Raw genomic sequence first — 20,559 nt, 5'->3', positions numbered from 1 at the left:
TATTTCTAGACTTCTGTATTGCCTGTTGTTCATTCTTTGTCTACCTTGGAGTCCTGCATTTGGCTCCTCACTCTACATATTGTGATCCTGATGTTGGAGACTAATAATGGAACATATTAATCATTTTAGTATAGATTTAATTTAATCTCATCTAGTGAGCCTGCTCAAGACTCTTCTTGGCCTCACAGTGACTAACAAAGAGCAGCTATGATTAACATTTTTATTGTTGTGCCAGAAATACTTGCTGTTTTAGTAAAGATGAAGAAGAAGAAGTAAAAAACAAACAAACTGGAAATGCTAAAACAAAATCATTCTCACTGCACTGAAACACCTCACTAAACTACTGTGGAAATCCTTCTGCTTATCTACAGGGGAAAAACAGATATAGTATACCCAGGAAAGTATATAAATAAGGCTGATTAGTAACAATTCTCTGGGGAGTGTTAGTGTGTGTCTGTATGAAAGAAGTGTATGCTCACAAGCATCTTTAACGTGTCAATGTGTGTCTAATGAGCCTGCTATTCTGTTTGGGACAAAGACTGCCTGACAGAAAATAAATACCACTACTAGGAGGGGGCATGAATCCTGTGAAAAGAATGACAACCAGATGAATAGTGGCAAGCTGGCTGAGAAAGGGAGACAGTTAAAAGAGAAAGCACCGAGAAGAAAAGTGCGATAACAGCTGTTTCCAAAGAGTGACAAAGTAGACGGCAATGACAGGAGCAATTTTAGGCAGTAAATAGATGGAGTTAGTATAAGGGGGAAATAATAGCTTAAAGACAATGTGCTCATGGAATATGATTTGAAATAGGATTGAAATGAAGAAAAAAGCTCTACAGTAAAGGGTAGTCTCCTTTCTTCTCAGTTGTTAAGTCTGAGCCAACCCCAAACTTATTTCATTTCAAGTGGGACTGAAAGTCCTACAAAAAAGGTCTGAGATCAAAACTAGTTCAACTCAAGTTTGGGATTATTTGAGTTTCTTTCTTTATAGTCAGCAATCAGCCAAATTACAACAAGAACAAAGCGAGCGTAAAGACGAAGAAAAGTCATTCTTAATCTAAGACATTGTTTTGAGCTAAATGCTAACATCCTGTTACATGACATGCTGATTCTTAGCAGTCTCTGCATGCCCACAATCACAGTTTCACACGGAAATATGAAACATTTCACTGTGTACATGAAGTAAGCCTGCAACAGACTGACGACCTGTCTAGGTTGTTCCCCGCCTCTCACGCTCTGGCAGCGGGGATAGACTCCAGCACCCCCTCGACACTGACTTGAGTAAGCAGAAAAAGATGGATGGATGGAAGTGAAGAAAGCTGATATGAAACCGGTGAACACTAGCGAATATGGATACGCCGTGCAGCAAAAAAAAAAAAAAAAAATCTACACCAATCCATCTGACAGGTGTCAGAACATTTCTTTAAAACCAAAAATGTCAGACTGATGGAAGATAATAGAGAACTCAGAGGGCTGCCAGTGAATAGGCTTCATCCTCTGAGAACCATGAATTTTACATCAGTGTTGTTTTTGTCTGCATCTTCTTTTTATTTGTTGCAATCACTTTTAGTCCAGTTCTGGAACAAACTACAGCAGCTTTAGTATATCTCATTTATTAATAAGAGACTTAAGGAACAGTTTTTAATCTTTTAACATCCAACAACTGGCATCACTTCTTTTTTGCTATTTGACATCCCCATCTGGAAAACAGCTGGACCAAACTGTGCACGTATGAGAATTTATTAGAAAGATATCTTCTAGCTGGTAAAACAGCAACAACATAAAAACATCAGAAATTAACTTTAAAAAGTGTCCTCAAACTTTTTTTTTTTTTAATCTGTCAGTCAGTTAACTAGATCATGCATTATGCAAATCTCCAAACTTTCTGTGTGAAATTTCAGATCTCTGGCACAGACCTCATGGGAGACGGCGACTTTTTAGTTTTTGGTGTCACTGGTGTCGTTTGACTATCATTCAAATCCTTGATGGCATCCTTCACTTTCTTCTAATTATGCTGCAGGCCTCTGCTGCGTAAGAGACAAAGTTTCCCTACTAATTCATGCAGTAGCCAGTCATTATATTTCATACAAAAAAAGAATAAATAAAAGTTTGGTAGCAGATTTAAATTCACATGGCCACAAACGGTGCTCATCAGGTTTATCTACAAATGCAGGCGGTTGTTTCTGTTTGGTTTTTCTCATGAGAAAATGAGCTTTTTATGCCATCTTTTCCTCAAATCAAATGATATTACAGTTCCCTATCATGATCAAACCCTTTTTAAAATTCTTTGCTCCTGTGTAGGATCCAGTAAGAGCACACATGTGCACTAGTTCACACCCACCAATAAGATTGAGTCACAGCTGAGTGGGACGCGGGCCCTGCTGTCACCTTCATTAGCCTAATTCTCCTATGCACTCTAATTGATTTATCATCGCCACTCCAACGCCGTCCAGTTTCATCAGTCATATATCCACACACACACACAAATAAAAATATATAATCGAAAGACATAGGAGTCCTTCTTTTCCATTAATTAAACACAAACTATACAGCACCAGCAACACAACTTGGTCTGCAGCATGAACAGATGTAAATACGAGGTAAAATGTTTGCGCTGGAGGCTGAAAGCTGCAAAAGCAGCCAAGACGAACACTCTGGCAAGGTGTGTCACAGTCATTCAGCAGCTAACGTGTAGAGCAGCAGGGAGGGGAGGATGTTAGGTAGAAGGTTTAATCACTTTCCTGAGCAAATCAAATAAGCCGCCCTGCTGCCTCTCCTTCCTCTTAATCCTTTCCTCCCCGTTTCCTTGAGTGAGCGTCTGCTCCATGAACCGCAGCTGGCTGCTTGCCACTGGTAACCCGATGCGAATGACAATGCACTGCCTCTTGAGGCTAATTGATTTAGCTTACTCTCAGCCATTTCAGAGATGCCAAACCATGATGCTTCTTGCTGTTCCTGCCAATTTGGGAGAAAACCATGGCTCTTTACAGAAAGCTTTCTCCCTTCAGCTGACTGTAATAAATTGATGCTGCCTGGTCCTTCAGCCACTGCAGTCAGTGATTAAAAACAGTCCAAAATGATTCAGATTTTTTAAGTTTAAATAGTTCTATCCTATAATTTTGCTTCAGACATTAAAATGATAAACTTGCTGTAGGTTTGAGTCATCTCACCATCTTTTTAACATATCTCCAAAAGAATCTGACAAACGCTCCCAACTAAAAGAGTGACGGTGCACAAGTGAGAAACTGGGCAGGATTTGAGCTTCTCTCCCAAGATCTTATTTCATTCTTTACAAAATTACTTCTGCGCCGTTTTCTGTCTATAAGGAATAAAAGTGGGGACCATTATCCCAATTTGTGCAGTTCATTAAGTTAAAGCACAAATGTTCTGTAGAAAGACTGATTGGAAAATGAGATACAGCAAACGAGGAGATCATGACAGGAGTCTTTTCATATGACTGTCAAAGTTACTTTACTTAAGAAATGTGCAAATTCTTCTGTTTCTTTGCACTTTTTGAAACGTGATGATGGCTGATCATCAGAAGCATTTACTGATCTTCTTGTTTGAACGTAACGCGCTGAGTTTTCTGACCGGTGCTGAAGCTCCGAGGGCTGTTTTAAAGCAGGCATACCCATTGTGTGGAAATCCTTTTGTTCCATTCTCTTTCATGCTAAATCACTGAACAGTTGGTGGCATGAAGGAACAAATAAAGCAGACACACACATTCAGTGGGAGAAAGCCTTGTTTAGATAAACAATTTAAGTTTCAAAGGAAAAAAAATGCACTTTGCAAGTGTTCAAAGATGAAGAAAATTCACAGGCACAGGTACGAGGCACGGTGTGTTTCACGTTTCGTTGTTTGTTTACAAGATAATAACACAGGGCAGCTTTTAACAGTGAGAACTGAAGATTAGTTTAGGGCTGTTAAACCTATCCAAACAAATGCGAGACCTCAAACAGCATTAAATTCAGATGCTGTAGCTCCACATCAAACACAACCTTTCCTGTATTCAACACTTGGTATTTTATGTGTATTTATGGACACATTTGTAAGTGCAAATAAATAAACATATCTGAGAGTCTCTGTGGATTTCACACACAGTGCTGTTGTTTTGCATTGGCTTTTTTCCCCATGTATGGGCATGTGAAGTTGTTGCCAGGATACTATAGACAATACTTCTCAGTAGCATCCGTCTCCCTCCATCAAAGCACTCCTTAGATATAAAGGTGGTCTCGTATTGCCATTTCTCCTCCATCACTCCATCCATTTAATGCTGCAGCAGGTCTGTACACCGTGACCCTTGCTGTCTCTATTTCCTTGCTCTGTCTGCTTCAAGGTATTCAGCTCATTCATCACTTGTCATGTCTGGGCTAAACTAGACATACCACCAGTAAACACACACACACACACACACACAACCCAGTGTGACTATCAGTGTGAGGACATGCCACCAAAAGGCCTTGACCACATCGTAGTGTTAAACACTGGGCCTAAAGGAAAAATGATTTAAAACTCACAAACACATGACTTATAAATATGTTCAAAGGGTTTATTTTTTGTGACGTTTTGCCAAAAACAGTAAATTCCCACGTCTGACTATCAGCACTTAGCTTAATGTTAGTGTACAGTTTTTAATTTTTATCAAGTTGAGTCTAAAGCCACCAGTGACATCGTTAAAACAGCTCATTTCACTTCCACACAGACCTCCACCCACTGTCAAATATTATAATCTACATCTTGATGCACGCTCAATCATCCAGGTAAGTAAATCTCCAAAAGTTGATTCTGTTCATCTGGACGTAGCATTTTGTGGGAGAAATGTTTCGTCACTCATCCAAGTGACTTCTTCGGTCTCAGCTGACTGCAGGTTTCTCCAATCTTATAAACAGTACATTTGCATAACGACTGAAACAGCCCACTGAAGGAACAATGGGCTGGTTTTTCTCCCACAAAACGCTACATCCAGATGAACAGAATCAACTTTTGGAGATTATAATCTACATGAAATATTGTTGTTGTTAAGTCAAAGCCACAGTGAGAACTACTAAAACACTACTAAAAAAAAAATCAGTCACCTCCTGGGCTGATAGATTAAGCCGGTGAGGAATGGGCAAAAACTGGAGTAGTGCTAACAACAGTGAGTCAAGCCCCATAGATTTGCATGTTTAGTTGCTTTACTTCAGGCATGAAAATGTACATGTTTGCATGTATAACATAGTTGTTGTTTTTTTTAAAGCTAACGTCACTGCTCATGTGTGTAAAATTAATTAAAGCTTATAATCTGCATTTGGCAGAGCATGGTCACTTTGACTGGCAGGTAGTATCCAACATTTCATTTAATATGACTCACTGAGCTGAACCTCTTGACTCCACTTGTAGTGTTTCTGCCTTAATTCTATTATCTGACAAATCCGTGTGGATTAGCTGAGTGAAATCCAGTAATTTACTTACCGCTAATTAGCAGGTATCTGTGCAACACTCATCTAAATATGGGCACGTGTGGTTTAAAAAGCCCCAAGACAATGACAGCAGCCACAAGTCAAATCTGTACAAACTGATGAATGCCACTATTGCCTATGTCTACTGTTTACCACACAAAATTAGCTCACATCTGTCTATTCCACCTGCAGTTAATATGCACCCATTAATATGCTGGTGCAGACATCCCAAATTTACTTTTCATTTGGAGTATTTCATAAAAGTATTCATATAAAGTCAGTGTATTCAAAGTCACCGCTTCCCATAAGGTTAGCACTGGAGATAATAATGTAAATATTAAATGAAGCTCTGCCCTAGCCTGAAATTCATTATTCTCGTTTTAACCTTCAAGTCAAGACTTTAACCATAAACCGGATGACGTGATGGAAGTAATCTACACTGCTGTCTGCAGAACCCAGTGTTTCAAGCTTAAAACGGTTTTGCCCTAAGGTTAGGGCGACAACGCACAGCACAAGCAGGTACAAACTCAAATACCGAGTATTTTTAACGAGTTTACTCATTTGCACGTAAAATGTCAACATGTCCAATGCACGAATGCCTGTGCAGGTTAAAACCTCAGGTCAGGCACACATTACTTGACTGGCAGCAAAAAAATCACTGTGGCCTTTAACTACATCAGCCTCCCTTCAGGAGGGAGTGCCTACAAACAATTAGCAGGGTCAGGACTGGTGTGCTTGGTGGAGATAATTTTAATCACATGTCAGTCCAAATGTAAAGAGGTCAAGACCCAGATCATTTTTTTTCTTTTTTTGCTACAGTCATGAATTTTTATTCAGATCGTCTATGAGTCGGAAGTTCTGTCTGAAACTGGACAGTGTGCTTGTTTAAAATAAAATCTGATACATTTTCTTGTGAGCTGTCTGCATGTCAGCCATCAAAGTGATGCTGCACAAGAGTGATCAAAACGTTCCTATTGATTTAAAATGTCTTATGGAAACATTTCAGAAAAATATCTTGGCATGCATTACAAAGTACATATATAGTTTCAGCAGCCACTGAAAATGTAGAGGTTATAACTTTTTTCACTCACTGTTACTACAAACTTAAGATGACAAATGTTGTTTTAAAGTTTACAACCAGACGTGAGAGATCAGTTTGTGACGGTGCCACGATAGATGACAGAGAGATGTCCTCCTCCTGTTGCCTACAGTAACTGCAAAAACACTGAGCTTCACTTCATACAAACACTTGGTTTTAAACAGAAACTGAGACAGTGGATTATTTGCAGAACCTCACAAATACAAAAAGTTTCCAAAAACCTTTGAGGCAGTAAATAAGAAATGCACTTCCTGAATCTGAATTTCAAATCGCAGTTAGTTTCAAAGTTTCTCCTCATGATTGTGAAGTGTCAAATCTTCCCAGATTTACATGAAAATCTTACCTCATCAAATATTCCAATTACTGTGGGCTCCCCCAACTTGTTCTCGCTCCCTGTATTACAAAGATGCATACTAATGCATCTTTGTAACCACTCTTGGAACAAATGAGAACGCAACAAATGGCCACAGGCAGTACAGACGATGGACGTAACCATCCATGGACGTGGCCATCGCAGCATTGCCTTTTGAAGTCAGAAGTAACCGTGCATGGATGAAAAGGTGGAGTGCTAATTTATCCCTTAATGCTAGCATGGTGCACCTATAAACTGTACAGGTGCAATGAACAGACAGAATTTCACCCAGAAAAACTGTCTTGACATCTGTCGATGAATGCAGGCCACCCCTCCAACATCCTAATACAGCAGTTATGTAAAAAAAAAAAAAAAAAATGAAAAGAAGCAAACCTTGAGTGGCCACTAGAGGAACTGCAACTTTTGCTATGGCCAGTGGCTTCAGTTTTAGCTCTGGAGGTTGTCCCTTTACATACAGGCACATCATCATGGCTATAAATATGCCTACTGTCCACTAACAAGCTAACAAGTTTGCTTCTAAAATGATCTGTTCAGTTTATGTCTAAGATGGAATAAAAACAAAAGACAAAAAATGAAAATACAACATAAATTTTAAAGTTGTTCGTCTGTAACATTTTTATAAAAACACATTTTTCCCTCTCTGTGTCTTTTTCCCCCTTTAAAACACCCCCAAACCATTTACTGCCTACAGCTGGTAACTCAAACTCAACCTTTCAGTCACAAGCTCATTTATTTGAATCATAGCTGCCAGACATTTATTCAATTACTCAAGCCCAAAAGACAGCCACAATACAACCCGCAGGACATGGACATAAGGATGATGAACTTTGTCTGAAATATTACTTTTAATTATTGCAAGAAGCTCTGAAAGCTGCTAAATGGCTCATATGAAAAATGCATTTACCGCAAAGATTCAAAAGAATGATTAAAACACTTCCAAGTTAGAAATGACTCATATCAGTCCTCTAGTCGTCCCTCAACCTGATGAATGTCCTGACCTGCAGGTTGAGAAGTAATGTAATGAAGGAAAAATGCTAATTACTTTCTGCTATTACTCTTCGAAAAAAATGTTTAAAGCTCGAGCTTCTGGATACGCCCCGTGGCGCTAAAGCCTCGACACGTTCACACCCTCTACACGACACGAGTTGGGGATCACGACTTGTATACCCACACAGTGAGCTGTTCTGGAGCGTCTGCACAGAGCTGGAGGATGAAATACTTTTGTCTTTTCCTGTGAAGCTCAATGCCAAGTCAGACTGGCAGGGATGGAGAACAAGAGGCAGAGATGCTGTATCGCATTAACAGAAAATTATGTATCAGCACAGCCGGAGGACGAGATGGAAACAAAGTTTCATTTTGCTTCAGCAACCTTGGAAAAATTTGAATTTCTAACATAAGATCCTCACAAGAAAAGGAGAGGAAATGTGTTTCCTTTATGAACACATGCTTCAGCACTTTGTGTCACACACACACATCTACACACACACAGCTTAATCAGGAGGTCATTAAACACATTAAAGTTCTCCTGAGTCACTAAATGTAGTTTATCCTAAACAATTCAAAGGACATAATTAATTCTATTAATTCTAACTCTAATGATATTTTTGCATTCCTGCTGTGATTCCGTCCTGAGTGAAAACTGAATACCTACCTCATGCAGATTGAAAATGAGCCAAGGTGGTAAATAAAGAATCAAAGTCTGAAGCAAAATCCGAGCATCCAACAACAGAGAGGCTACAATCCCCAGTGAACATAAACAGAGTGATTGCACCTCTTTACATCATTTTCAAAGATGTGCAAGACAAAAGGCTTTGAAGTGACAAGCTGGGAAAACTAATTAACCCCCCTTGTAGCGCGATCCACTCAGCTCCACAATAAATCAGAAGACATTAGCAGATTAAACATTAATCAAAAAAGAAGAAAAAAGTTGCCAAGCTTGTCCTTTGCTTTGGCCACGTCGGGCGTGTCAATCAGTGCACTCTGTCACTTTCCCTTCGTTTCCTCTACTCGTCTCTGTGTTGATCACAGCGCTCAGCGAGTCGCCTCCCAGCAGTCTCTTTCACCTCCGACTCAGTCTGCACACACGGCGCTGTCTCCTCCTCCTCTCCCTCTCTCTCTCTTTCTTTGGTCCTGCCTCTCCATCTCACACCCTCACATCTCCCGAGCGATCTTTATTGCTTCCAGGCTTTTCCCTCAGCTCACCTCTTCCTATTAGCTCCACTGATCGCAGCTTGTTGCACGGCCAACAAAAGCACCGCTTCTTTTTGCGTTCACTCTCTTCTCACTCGCCTCTCTCTGTTGCCCTTTTTCTCTCATAGTTTCTGACAGCCACACGTTACTCAGCTACATCAGTATGCCCTCAGCACAAGATATCTGAAGGACTACACTGGTTATACTTTCAGATATATGCTGTACAGACACATAATAATTATGCCAGGAAAGAATTAATTTGACCGCTTCATCCTTTAACCCATTACAGAAACGACCCTTTTAATCTCTGCTTTGAAGTAATTCACATTTCTAAAAATAAAACCTTTTTTAATGGTAAATTTGGAATAATTAATGAATGTTTTGCTACCACTGAAGAGTTCCCATTAATTTATTATGAATTAATCTCTCCAGTATGAAAATTAAGAAGTAATTTAAATAGTTTGTTTTCATTTTCAAGGACAGCAAAGTGTGTCTCTCTGTGGGTCCAATCATCACTTTAGTCCAGATGTAAACATGTCCAGACTGTCCGGAGAGACCGTGTTAAACTTATGGAGGAATTTCTGAATTTCCTTTTCAAATCTATAAAGTTCTGTTTGAGTCTGAATGTCGTAGCTGAAGTGAATTTCTGTGAGTGAAGACAACATATGTGCAAGAGATGGCAACAGATTTGACATTTTTGCCCATTTATCTCAGTTAATTGACGTATTGGCGCCAACAGATGGAAGGTAGCAGATCTGATGGCAGATCAACAGTCTCAGTGCTGCTCTATGGCTGTGTTGATACAGCAAAGTCACGCTGAAGACAAACTATATCACACTTTAAAATGTTGTGTGAGAGCTCATTTTTAATGAAAACTATTAAAAAAACCCGACTTCTACCTGGAGCAAAAAACAGAAGCACTAAAGCAGCTGAAACAGTGACGGATAGAAACTGTTTTCCATAACGAATGAAACCAAAGACTCATCATGTGTTGATCTAATTTTCATGGTTATCATCATTAATTTCCTAATCATTTCAGCGCTGCTGTAGAGTTTGTTTCCTTTTGCTGTTTGTTTCCAATAAGAAATTCATTCTAATTAATTTCTTCAGGGTATGAACATCAAGCAGCAGATTATTTAAACTTGTGAAATACGTTTATTTTTAGTCATGCAGGTGGCATGACTCCACAAACGTCAATCCCCACCTGTGACTGAAAAAATACCTACAAATAAATAATAATGCATCTGCAATCCGCATTTACATATATGCTACCAGTGAAGTCAAAGTTATAGACCGAAATGCCATAAAAATTACAAGTATAAGAATGCAATGTTCCTCTGGGAAGCCTTGAGTCTTGGCATTCCTGTAGATGTTACTTTGACACATATAGTCACCCAAACATTATTGCAGACCATGCACAGCCTCATGATAATAGCACACTGGCCTTCATTGGCAGACAACTGCAGGTTGTCACATAAAAAGATCTTTTCAGAAATGCTGCAAGGAACAAAAAGCCAGAGGTGGTGACACTGCCTTAAATCACCTCTGGCTTCAATCTTTTCATGCATTCAAGGGAGAACCAGTGCAAGCCTCAGACGCTGAATTCCCACTGATAGTCAACATATCCTGGTGCAAGAAGACCCCTGCAGAAGTCCCGTCTCCACGAGGAGTCCTGGAGGGACAATATTTCACAGGCGGTTTGAATATTGTGGCTGAAGTGTGTAGAAATGTAGCGTGCGCCGGCTTAATTTCTCAGATTTAACATTTGTGAGAGCTCATCTGTAAGACTGACAACAATATGAGTAATTCATGTCAAAAACACAATAATGTATTCAAGTTTCTTTACTGATGTGGAACCATCGTCTTTGAAGCATGAAGGCATCCACTTTGTTATGGATGACAAACAGGAACAAAATGCTTTGCAGCGAGCGGAGAGGGATGTGACTTACGGCTCATTAAAAAGCCATTAGCACAAAGGAGCATCAAAGCCATGGCCAGTGGCTCCACAGCCTCCGGCCCATGACACGGCGGTCAGCCCTGAAGGCGAAGCTCAAACTAATAACCGCTCGTGTTGCTGTTACGAAAGACACGCATGATTGTAGATATTATTCACATATTTAACTACTACCAGAGGAACAGCTGTTTCACACCAGCATCTGTTATTGCACACTATATTACACACTCCTCAGGTCATATTAGGCTTTAAAAATGAGGGGCTCTTAAGTAAGGAACCAACCACAAATGACTGCAAAACACACTTCTATGGCAGAAAGTCACATAATTAACACCTCTGCCTATGTGACAAAGACAAACATCTTTTCCAAGGGTTGGGTGTTCAGTGACAGAGTGAGAAAACATCACTGAAGAAGAATTGCCATTCAATATTATGAAAGCAAGCCCCACATAACACCTGACAGGCCTTTATTTTAAGTAGTGTTATGCATGTGCTGAGATGCTTTTTGCGTAATGCTTTCTGCTGTACACGATGCTTGGTTGAATTAAATATGTGCTCTGGGCAAGCAAAGCCCACAAGAGCCTTGAGTCATAGAAAAAACAAATCGCACTTGAAAAGACAGGAATCACACTGCCAGCAGACAGTCGGAGGTTCAATTTTTCAGCTTTTCAGTCTTCTCAGAGAGCTTTAGTGTCAAGAGCAGTAATTTTTAAAGGCAATGAAGTGCAGGTTCTCTCATTCCAGGCATGTCTCAGCATTTTACTTTTTACAACAGCCATTGTTGACTCGGTTTGCAGAGAACAACAGGAATGAAAGGAACAGCCCTTTATTGTCATTGTACATGTAGAACAAAATTATATAAAATATATAAACATAAATAGCAAGACAGCAGGAATAATAAAACAAGGGGAATATATATACAAAACTAGAGGAAGGCACAAAATATAAAAAGAATAAGTTGCAAAGGAATTGGTCTGTGTATAGAGTCTGTGTAGGAGTGGCTTGAGGGATGAAGGTTACTCAGATTGGTGGGTGGGCAACAGTGGGTGGGTGGGGGCATCCTGGATGTTTGCAGTAAAACACAGAAAGGTAAACAGAACAAGAGCTCATACAAACTGTAACAAAGACTCAAAATGTAAAGAGCACAGAATACAAGAAAGCATCAACGCCTGGAACCATGAAACCATAGCGACTAATAAATAGAAGGAAATAAATCCCGAGGAATAACTAAGCTCAACTACAAATGGCAACTGCAACTAAGCACCAGAGATAAATACTAAGGAAAAACACAAAGATAAATGAGAAACAATGAGCATACAGGGAATCAAGCAGAATATATTTAATTATAAGTCCAAGAACTCATAAATCCTGGGCTTAAGACCCAGGACACTTTTATTTATTATTACTTTCTTTTTAACTTATCAGTGTTTTCAGTGAAGCTTTCCTGTTGTGAAGTCATGCACAGGTAATTCCAGATAGCTCAGGGTAATCAAGTCACTAAGGTGCATGTAATTATTAATTAGAGGGACAGTTTTCCAACAGCGTAACAAGAATTTTAAGTACACACTAAACCAACACTCTGAACTACATATATCCAACTTATTTTGGTGTCAAAACAAGAACATTTTTTATGTCCACATAAACTAAGGCAGATTTCCAATATGTATTTGTCAGCTGCCTAAAATGCCACGAGCAAGAACAAATGAGAAAGAAAGAAAAGAAAAAGCACCGTAACAGTCAACAAGTTGGGCGACAAATTTGACATCCAAGTCTGCTCTGCTGTCAAGGAATGAACAAGTCAGAAAATGTACTTTACTGACTGACTAATATACAATATCTGCTGCCTCTTATTGAAGAGTATCAGAAACTAATCATGACATCATTTATGTAAAACGCTGTATGATGTCTGTGAGTGCAGTCATTTCACCTACTAAACAGGCTGTCAGCAGGAGAGCAATGCTTTCATACACCAGCTGCAGCTTTCATATACTGAACAGACAAATGGCATCTGGGTATAGGAGTCATGGTTATCTGATACGGCGGCTGGCAGAGCTGATAAATAAACCCAACATCCTGCCATTGCCTGGAATTAACTTCAGCCCCGGAGCGTTTAAGACGCGGTATAAATAATTTTATTACAGATAAGGACGTTTCGTTTTTAGTCTGAAGAGGAATTTAATCTACAATTTAGCTATGCAAGTTTCACATTTAAGGTGTGTTATTCTTGTAATCTTTTGTAATGGAACATATTTCATCAACATATTTTAGTGTGTGTGTGAAGGCATTTTCATAGCCCCTGTATTTAAGCTAGGAGCTGTCGCTCGGAGCAGATAAGCAGCCAAACATCTGATTTAACACCAGGATTCATGAGGGCATGAATGAGGCTCCTTACACTTCCTGTAATACATACAGACACATTCACACAGACTGCCCACGGGCCAGATTTCCACAGTAACATTCAGCCAAAGTCATGGAGCAACGTCAGGCTCGGATCTCTCAGCGAGGCGGGTCGTTAGTATATTGGACAGACTCATGATCGTCAAAACATACAAAACAATTCTCCCCTCATTTATCCTTCATTCTCCTCTTAATCACAGCTCTGTTTTCTTTTTTCTCCTCGTGTGTCCATGTCTCCTGCTCTGGCTTCAAATGAAGTTTCACCAATTAAGATAAAGATTGTCACCAGTTTGTGTTTTGTTTTTATCGTGCCTTTTAAATCAATTTTTGATTGAAGGTAAAAAGCACAAAGAATTTAGAATAACTGTTTTCTGTAAATGTCTCAACAACAAACAGCAGAACACAAGTGAAACTTTTCACCTGTTGACACTTTGCAAATCTGATTGGTGTAGTTAAAAACGAGAAGGGTCTGTCACTCCCAACTGCACATGGAGACTTGTAAAGGTCCACATTTAAGTGCATAAGTGCAGCATTAATGGAGCACAGGAGTACATTAATATAAATCTTTTCTTATACCTGACCAAGAAGATTTTGTTGCTTAAATCTAACGCGCAAGTCAATGCAAAAGTAAGAATTTTGTAAAAATCAAGTTGAGTTGAGTGTTTTCTAAGTCGCCATCTTGGCGCCTTGAACCTGAACAACAACCACAGTATGCAGAAAAGCATCTCTGAATGGATAACACATCAGCCTTAAAGCAGAAGGGCTCCAGCAGCAGAAAACCACACCAGAGGACTCCTGTTAGCTAAAAACACACACGGGCTCGAAAAAACTGGGAGAAAAAGTTTGGAAAAACATTGCCTGGAATGATAAGTCTCAATTTCGGCTGCAAGATTTAGATGGCAGAGATTGAGTTTGAACTAAAAAACATGAACCTACGGCTCCATCCTGCCTTCTGTCAACAGCTCAGGCTGATGATATTGGTGGAATAAGTGGGGGTATTTTCTTGGCACACTTCAGGCCCTTTAGTACCAGTTAGGCATCGTTTAAACACCACAGCCTACCTGAGGTTTATTGCTGTGTACCCATCTTCTGATGACTGCATCCAGCAGGATAACACACTCACAAAGTTCAAATAAACTCAAACTAGTTTCCTGAAGATCACAATGAGTTCCAGATGTAAATCCAGTAGAGCACCTTTTGAATGTAATGGGACAGGAGATTCTTATCTTGGATGTGCAGCTGTTGACACTTCTGGAATCAAAACTGGGGCACCTAATAAAGTGGCCAATGAATGTATCATTTCTTTTAATGCAGAGTTGTCTGCTGTGAAAATAAACATCATCCAAGCCTGATAAATTCTGCAGAACACTCATTAAAGTCAGTCAATGAAAATCAAGGTGCTTTAAATTCCAAATGTTTCAAAAATTTAAATTAAATCATTGACTGGATGAAAGGCATTGGCAGTAATAAACACAAAGTCTAGAATGTGAATATGTCATTTAGCCTAAACGTCACAAAGCCATTAAAATGATAAAACAAGATGGAGGTAAATCCAGACTGCATTAGCAATAAGGCAGCGCAGCATATTTATTACGACAGGTGTCCCGGTGTAGAAAGAGCTCAGGGCGTAAAGAAGCTGTCTGCTCCCATCCTCTCAGTTTGAAAATTCACTCACTAATTTTCTAATCAAAAGAAGAAGCGACACTTCCCCCACCTTATTGCTGACATTCTGAAATAAAACAGTTCACATCTGAGTGACTTAGATAACAATTTCTCCACCAATAGGAGCTCCAGTACATCACAATTCAGTGAAGCAGCACGACATTGAGTGTTTTATGTTTATGAATCACTGCAAATGCAACCGCAGAATATTTATGAAGTGCTTAATAAACCATCTGTAAAATATGGCAAGAAGCTCATTTTCAACAGGAGGTTTTCCTTTCCACACGTTCCTTTGGATCCTTGGTGAACTGCTACAGAAATGCCATTTTAAATAAATATATATCCTTAGACTTGTCTGAAAAATACAGTAAACAAAGCTTTCTCACTCCCCATCTTTCTGATTATTTCCCCACCTTTTCATTCTCACTGCTCGTCTTCATCAGGACCCCTGGACAGGCAGCCGGGAGGTGGTCCACTCCTTACATATCCAATTATGTCTGCACGTCTCCTCTGTCGATAATGAGTTATCACGCTCCACCCTGTTCCATCCAACGTGCCGTTTCCTTTTTTTTTTTGTATTAATGCTGCTTTCAGTTTTTCCCCTGATCTTGCTCAGAGACATCAGCATCAGAATCCTTTATTAATCCCAAAGGAAACGATGTGATCACTTCTTACTGCTCCAAGACAGTAAGAACAGTAACTAACTAAACCAAAACAAAGAATACAATATATTACAAAGTTACAAAATATGACAAAATAACTCTAATATATGGTGGAAATTGAGGTAGATGCATAAACAAGGTAAATGTAAAGTCGATTTAATTGTGAAAACAGGTTGAAGGGATCAAAGAGACATGAAGCTTATATCTGTATTCATTCCTCAGTCTTTAGAGAATAAAAGGGCCAGAGTGATGACATCAGGGTTACGTTTGACAGTGCAGGAAAGCAGAAGTGATGCGAAACACAGACTAGCATCTGAGCAGCATTTGTCCCTTTTGCTTTAAATTTCATTGATCTTCTGTCATTCTGCCTTTCAGACTGCGATCCAGCTCCACCCAAACTCCACCTCATCCTGGCTAGACAGAGATCCTGGTCCAAGTCTCCATCTGCTTCATCTTCTTTCTACTCGGTTCTGCTTCATCAAAGTCTAATTACCGAATAGTTTATTACTCAATCTCTGTATTTCAATGAATCCTGTTCACTTACTCTAAATGAGCTCTCCTTACTGAAATAGATTTGTGTGGCTTTCACTAAGCAAGGCTGTTCATGTTGAGTTTAAGGCTACTTTTACTGCACAGGCAAAAGCAGGCAGGAAAACAAAAGGTTTAAAAGCATCAAAGCATATAAAGGTAAAACTGCAGGTAAAGCAACAGCAGCCAATAAAGCCACTGAAAATATTTTTTTTTTCATAAGCCTCTGAATGTTTATCTGCATACATTAAAACTTTCATCTGTTAGAATTTTAGATATACACGCACCAGGCACTTCATTAGGTACATCAGTTCAGCTGCTCACAAACATAAATCCATCTAATCAGCCAACCCAGGCTATTAAGGCATTGGGTCGCCTTGCTGTGGTGAGAAGACAGTGGCCGTACTACCTGCGTATTGCTGCTGACCATGTCATACCTATATGACCCCATTCAACCCACCGTCTGATCCTTCTTCATGTCATGTAACAAAGCTCACATCATCTCAAACTCGTTATACTCAAATAACCACCGTATTTCAATCCAACAGGTCACCTGAGGAATGTTGTGGAATGAGAGGTTTGCATTGTGGGTGTGATGCTCAGTCAGTATGGACCAGAATCTGTGAAAAATGGTCGTTGAATCTATGCCATGAAGAATTAATGCAGGTCTGAAGGAAACAGGGTCAAAGTAAATACAAAGTAAAACCGGTGACGTGGCTGATGAGTGTGTGTTTAATCAGCTATTTCACTTTTTAAACTACTACCTTTTCATTTTGATATGTTCTTTTGACAGCTAAGTTCAACCTCTTATCTATTACATTTAATTAAATAATTTCAAACTGTTCAGGTTGACTCAATTCTTTAATTAAGTTGCCTTCCCTTTTTATTTTTCAGAGTAGTTATTATTTCCAAGTACCCCAGGCTACTGTGAAAGTTCAGAATCCCTTTCCTATAGGTTGTTTAATAAAACCTTATTGTCAATTTCAGTTCAGATTTACAACGACGCACGTCATGACAGGACATTTTCCACAGTGTCATCATGCCTGTTAACAGGATTCGAGAGAAAACCTGCCTTTGAGCAACCAAATGATGACAGGTCAGTGTGTATTAGTATTTTACCATCTACCAAATAATGCAAATGTGTTTGAGGACAGAAATCTTTGTGATTATGTCAGTCTTTCTTTTTGAGTTAATGATTAAATTACTACAATTGTAATAAAAGCATTAAAAAAAATCCAATTCCCACCAGTTTTGCATTAATAATTCAAAATATACAATTATATTCCCAGATTCTCATTACTGCTATAGCCAGACTGTCTGGAGCTTTGGAAGAAGAGTTAAAATATTTAAGTAGAATATTTGCATTACACCATATTTGTGGGGTGAAACTTCAGTTCTGCAGGTTCTGAGTCTGCTGTACTTTGTGGGTCTGTGGGTCTGTACAGCAACTGTAACAACCTCCCCGCGATGCGGTGGGCCACAGGATCTCCTCATCTCCCTCCCCACAGTCCTTTCTGGCTGCCCCTCATATTCTCTGATGCTTGTTTTGATGTCTGGCCGGCCCAGAGAGCGATCTCATCTGTTCTCTTTGGTCGCACAAATAAGTGTGTGTGTGTTTGTGAGAGTGTGTGAAGCATTTCCAAGGATGAGGGAACATCTGCATAGTCCTGTAACCTAAAGTACCGTTTCCACGAATTTCCACAATAGCAAATACTGAATGAATGTTTCTAATCTGAGTTCCCTTCAGACATCATAACCTCATTATTGGCATCTTTTGAATAGCAAACACTGTTTTTGGAAAAAACCCTGCTGCCAGTTTTAAAATCTGGAAATTCTACACAGCTCTTGCTAGAAAGTTGCCCCTAAAAGCATCCTCTACTGACCACAGGACCAGGGTCATGCTGTGGCAGCGTTACAAATGAAAGCTATGACTACAATAACTTTACATTCTTAAAGTGTTACGTTAGATAAGGTAGTATAACAACATCACCCCGTCCTTAATATATTGGAGTTTTGTTATTGAAATACATCACAGCTATGGTGCTGTGTAATATTATTGTATTGCAGCAAAGTGAGGTCTTGTCATTTTGGCATATACACGGCATTATGTGTCCTCTGGTGTTGGTCATCCCTAATCGTTACATGCACTCACTCATAAAGGAGCTCTTGGCATCATGTTTACATGCATGGAGTAAAATTCTTGTTTTAACATGAAGAGACACATTTTAACTTAAACCATGGTCTTTTCTCCAAACTAACCCTATTTTTCAGGCCCGACCCTGCACTGCAAGGGAAAATTATAATTATGAGATAAAGTGAAACAAGCTTCCACACCAGACATAAACTGCAGGGCAATTATCTCCTGGCATCCATTATTGCCACGACTGGTTCATCACGGCACAGACAGCAAAGGGCATCTTGTGTATATCTCTGCTGATGGCAGCTTTATTGGACAAAACGACAACAGGGATTAGAATTTGTTGCATATGTTTTAGTTCCCCGATCTTTACCGCTTTCGTCGAATAAACTGTTATATTCAGGTAAAAAAAAAGTGATTGAGATCATAATTATGCTCATCTGTAAACTGAAAACAGCAAACACCGTCAAAGATCCATGACCTGTAAACTCTGCTGTTGCTGTGACATCTGCATACATGAAGACACAGTTGTGTCATATCATTTTGTCTGACAGACAAAAATAACACTTAAAAAACTGAATAACTAACAAAATAGGCTTGACAAGAGGTTCTGATCAGATAAGAGGGAGCACAGTGCTGTTTGAAGCATCCGAGTGAATCACAGCACTGTCATCTTTCTCCCAAGGACAGTCTGTGTGCAACATACAGCTGGAGCCACATCCATCAACACCAATCCACAGAGCTGATCAAACGTGGCAGGAGAAAAGTGACGGGCATGAAAAGACTCTTAATCGTCTGCTTAAATCGAACAGAAAAAAAAACCAACAAAAGAAGAGAAAAGAAAAGAGAAAAGCCACTATTTGACTTTATAGTTATAGTTTATAGAAGTTACATAAATATATAATCTTTGTCTCGGCAACACTTTTATTTTTAATGCAGTATAATTATTTAGCATGCCAGACTTTTGTGCCTTAAACTGCATGAAGATCTTCCTTTGTTCAATTAAAATGTATCCAAATGTTTGTGCTTAATGAAGGTGAGTCTGTCTGAGATCAGTTTTCCCCAACATGACAATTCACAGCTACACTTGACTGTACTGGGAAGCATGTTATCCTCTGATATTCACCAGCAGTTACATGTTGGTTATTCTGTTACTCGGATTGTTCTGCAAAAATGTCATGTTGTTCATCGCAGCAAAGTATGAAACATGCCAACAGAAAAAAACCTATAGATGTGACCACGTTTCCCTAACTGCAGTTAATGAGGTGTTACATGTGAATAATGTATCAGTGGTATTGTTTTAAATACTATAAATACTTCTGTCTCATCATTATTTTGTTTTTGAATATTCGTCACTTAAATATATGAAAAATGTTACATAACTATACAATATGTAAGTTAATTCTTCAGTTGAGAGTAAAATATTAAAACTGCACACATACATATAAACTAATAGTTGAACTGAACAAAAGTTCTGACCCAAAGTAGGTCACATTAAAATAAAATGTATATCTGACACAGAAACTCCAGCACCAAGACTCGTCTAGCACAAACTTACTGTACACAATACTGCTCGCATTAAAAAGTGGAAGAGCTTTCCAGAAACTTTAAGCCTGTATTCACTATTTCCCTAATGGTTTCATACAGCTACAGCTTGTGACAGCGATTGTATAAAACGCACACTGGCAAACTTTCAACGTGTTCAGAGCCAAGATTTTAACTAAGTGATTTTTTTAATTTCTCGAGTCAGAATTTCTCTTCTTTGCTCACATGTAATCACACAAACACACTTGTACTGCTGCAGCTTTCACTGCTGCATGCAGTGTGTTAAACATCAAGCACATATTTTCTCAAATTTTCCATAAAAAAGTCCAAATGGACACACAAAAATGCTTTGAAGAGATCTAGAAAGAGTGAAGGAAACTGTGCAATCAAAGACATGAATCAGTACAATATGTGACTGATTTCTGATGGTAGCTAGGCTCCAGCCCCCCCACAACCCTGAGTTGGATAAGCAGAAGAAAATGGATGAGTGGATATTTTACCATATGTATATATATATTGCATTAAGCGTCTGCATCCACAAATATTGATATTTTTTATATCAGTTTTTTGCATA

At 39.1% G+C, this 20,559-nt stretch overlaps 1 protein-coding gene across 2 annotated transcripts in view; it reads right to left on the bottom strand.

Annotated features, from left to right (window-relative positions):
• unc13ba (unc-13 homolog Ba (C. elegans)) overlaps nucleotides 1-20,559 on the bottom strand; it is a 177,884-nt gene that overhangs the window by 83,912 nt on the left and 73,413 nt on the right. Inside the window, exon 1 of one of the 2 annotated variants that reach the window (XM_019365567.2) lies at nucleotides 8,562-9,181. The exons of the other annotated variant lie outside the window; for it this stretch is intronic. The gene's annotated coding sequence lies outside the window, so the exon portion shown is untranslated. Of the gene's footprint in view, nucleotides 1-8,561; nucleotides 9,182-20,559 lie in introns of those variants that run through there. 2 annotated transcript variants of the gene reach the window in all.

The sequence above is a fragment of the Oreochromis niloticus genome, linkage group LG12 (assembly GCF_001858045.2).
Source record: "Oreochromis niloticus isolate F11D_XX linkage group LG12, O_niloticus_UMD_NMBU, whole genome shotgun sequence".
In the NCBI taxonomy this organism is placed as follows: Eukaryota; Metazoa; Chordata; class Actinopteri; order Cichliformes; family Cichlidae; genus Oreochromis; species Oreochromis niloticus.
This window is presented reverse-complemented; position numbering and strand designations above follow the sequence as displayed.